Raw genomic sequence first — 3,336 nt, 5'->3', positions numbered from 1 at the left:
ACAACATTTTTTACAATTCATTTTTCTACAAATTTTTCTCGTTTGCGGTTGAATACGAAGAACTTGAAGTCTTGGGAACCTTGTTGAACCAATTGATGAGATTGAAAACTTTTTACACCAGAGTCGTTGACCATAACATCAGGTGATGGCTTCTACTAATCATACTTTAAAGGAATAAGCTTCCCATAATAATATTGAACCTTCCTATATTGTGCATTCTGTTGTAGATAGGGGTGGTCAAACGGGCACAGCCTGTCGGACATGCCTGTTTTTTCCCGCACTTTTTCGTAGGATGGGCTAAGGTTTTAAGCTCGCACCCTCTAATATGTGTGTCTCGGCCATACCCATTTTCTTGCGGGCACGGGCATTAAAATAAATTTTTGCATTGTTATGCTTAAAAGGTGCAATGCCCACGAGCTTTCTCGCCCATCCCTCATTTTTTTTGTAGGACAAACCAAGTTTTTAGGCCCACATTCTTAATTATGCCCACTTTTTTTTGCCCTGTTTTCTGCGGGTTTTTGCATGGCAAGACTAAATAGGGCGGAGATGCTTATTTTCCACCCCTAGTTGTAGAGGAAATAATGTTAAGTTAAAATGTCTTGTTGTCCATGGTACGACATAAATATATTTCCAATTCGCTGTCAAATGACTTAAGCCTTCATATGTCCAGTTTCATCGAAATCTAAAATACTATAAAAATGAATGGAGTGATCAATAATGCAATTCGATTGAGAACTTTTACTTTCTCACTAATTCGCAGAGACATGGCATGGCTAAATTCACTACCTTTGTATTCTATTGCATATAATATTAGTTAAAAATCACTTTGAGTAAAGCATCGCAACTTAGAAACCAAATAACTAATTTTACTCAAAAATACGAGGAATTGCTCTACGAAGCATGTGAATTATTTAAGGAAATGCTTAGATTATGTCCCTATCGTGAACTTAAGAGATGCTTAATATTGCACACCTTTTAAAATGGTTTGTTGTATACCATGAGAATGAAAATAGGCGTAGTTATAGGTGAGGCACTAATGAATAAGAACATAGATGAGGCTTACACCCTTATAGAGGTAATGGTGCAAAATCGTTATCAATGGGGAAGCAATCATAGGTCCACTAAGTGAGCACCTCAAAAAAGGGGAAAATAGAAGGAATATGCCTTGACCACCTTAACTATAAATTGGATGCCCTATTTCTAAAATTTGAAAAAATGAGTGTAAATATTTTCACACTTAACACTCAATCATGTGAGATCTACATAGTGGTCATCCATACTGGTACTAGATGCCAGATGATTTTAGTTGGAGGGGTCAACAAAAAAAAATATTAACTATGTTAACAATCAAAGAGGAAATCCCTACTCCAACATCTATAATCCTGGATGGAGAGACCACTCTAATTCTTGCTACAAAAATAACTCTCTCCGGTTTGTAGAAAATCCTCCCCAACAAGCACCTGGCCCACCTGGCTTTTAAGGACAAATGGTTGGTAATATTTCAGTAAAGTCCAACTTTGAAATTATGAGAGAAAATTTTACCATGGCCTAAACTAAACAAAATAATAAATTTAAAAATCAAAATCTGCATACAAATGAAATCCTCAGACGACTAGCATCTAAGGTAGACTCAATAGCCACCATAATAAAATTTTGGAGACCCTATTCTCCCAAGTGGCATAACAACTAAAGGAAAATTGTGATCCAACACGCAACGGAAATTTTAAAAAAAATCTCCTTTAGTGACCCTTACGAATGGGCATGATCAGTGATAGAAATTGTTACCTCTCCTGGCGATTGAAACCTTTGATGCAGATCTAAGGAGTGATCATGAGTGTTGAATGGGGGCAACTCCTCTACTCAATCCACATGAACAGATTCCTTCAGTCTCATTGTTAGTTGCTATGAATAAAGGCTTTGAGAGAGAGAGAGAGAGAGAGAGAGAGAGAGAGAGAGACGAAATTCCATCTAATGAAATGCTTTTGCACAAGAGTTCTATTTATAGAACCACTTGTGTGGTTTGCAAGCTAAAAAGCCCACTTAAGTGTATGTGGCCCATATCTTATGATATACCAAAAATCACTTAAGCTCGTGAAACCTTACCATATTTCGTGTTCTACTTAAGTGCAATGTACCTTACGATGTTCTATAATTCACTTAAGAGCATCGTACCTTACAGTGTTGCTTATTTACTTTACCTCTCATCAATCCATCCTTTTGTGTATGACCCTGTAGGTTTTCGCGACATTGGCAATTATATTAAATCACGTATTTAACATAATAAACAGTGAGCGGTATCTAGAAACACATCACTTTTACCCAAGAAACAAAAATGTCATATGATCTGACAAATCCTTTTGTGATAATACTTGTGTGTACAATTATCCTTTTGCCCTTATGTCTATATTGAACACAAGGCATAGAGTGTGTCATCCTTGTCCAGTTCAATATTGGGCCCTTAGACATTTATCATGTTACGCAGGATGGGCAAATTCCATCTAAGTCACTCATATCCCTCAGCATGCTTCTTGGAGTACCCATCAAATGTCTTTATGGTCATCCAGTTACGGACAGCATTTGATCAGCAATAAGGCACTCAAGTCTACATTTAGGGTCCATAGTGGTTTCAGGTCGAAGGGTGGTATACACCACTATCACCATGAGAATAACTTATGACACTTTGCATAATATTCTATATGGTATTCTCATAGTGGGTCAATCCAGTATAAATATTACTCCTAATATTCATACTTATATTTAAGACTTGATAACTCCTTATCCATAATCCATGAGATGTGATCATCAGTCTATATATATAATAGTCTTAATGCTTTAATGTTATCCCACTTCACAATAAAGCTCGACTATGGATACTTTAAGAATAATGTCCTTATGTTTAATGGGATCTCATGATTAAGTCACATTTGATACATTAAATGGACTAGCTATTCTAGGGACTTTATTAAACAAACATAATAAATAAAAATCCTTTTATTATTAATACATAATTTAATACAAGTACCAAAAGTATTGGCCTCTAAGGCTTACACCAAAATAACATGCTTCATCCTCAAATATCCCCCAAAATATTTCCAGGGCAGCCTAAACAAAACCCAAAAGGACATGTAAATGTTGTTACCTTGAGAAATGGAAAATAACTCTATGAGCAAAAAGTAAAATATGGGTATGAGGAGATAAAAAAGTTCTAGCCAACTAATTTGGTTGAGGAGGAAGAGAAAGAAAAAACTTATTTCCCTCCTCCTCCATAGAAATCACCCATTATATTCCTATAAAGACTTGCAAAAGCCAAGATAGATGAGCAATTTCAAAAATTCA

At 35.8% G+C, this 3,336-nt stretch overlaps 1 non-coding gene across 1 annotated transcript; it reads right to left on the bottom strand.

Moving 5' to 3' along the window:
- Window positions 1-842: 842 nt before the first annotated feature.
- On the bottom strand, window positions 843-948 carry LOC127088984 (small nucleolar RNA R71). Its single transcript, XR_007790768.1, has one exon. It is a non-coding gene; the product is annotated as a small nucleolar RNA R71 (small nucleolar RNA).
- Between the last annotated feature and the right edge of the window lie 2,388 nt (window positions 949-3,336).

This window comes from Lathyrus oleraceus, chromosome 5 (assembly GCF_024323335.1).
Source record: "Lathyrus oleraceus cultivar Zhongwan6 chromosome 5, CAAS_Psat_ZW6_1.0, whole genome shotgun sequence".
Taxonomy (NCBI): Eukaryota; Viridiplantae; Streptophyta; class Magnoliopsida; order Fabales; family Fabaceae; genus Lathyrus; species Lathyrus oleraceus.
The sequence above is the reverse complement of the archived record's forward strand: the minus strand, read 5'-3'. Positions and strand labels throughout refer to the sequence as shown.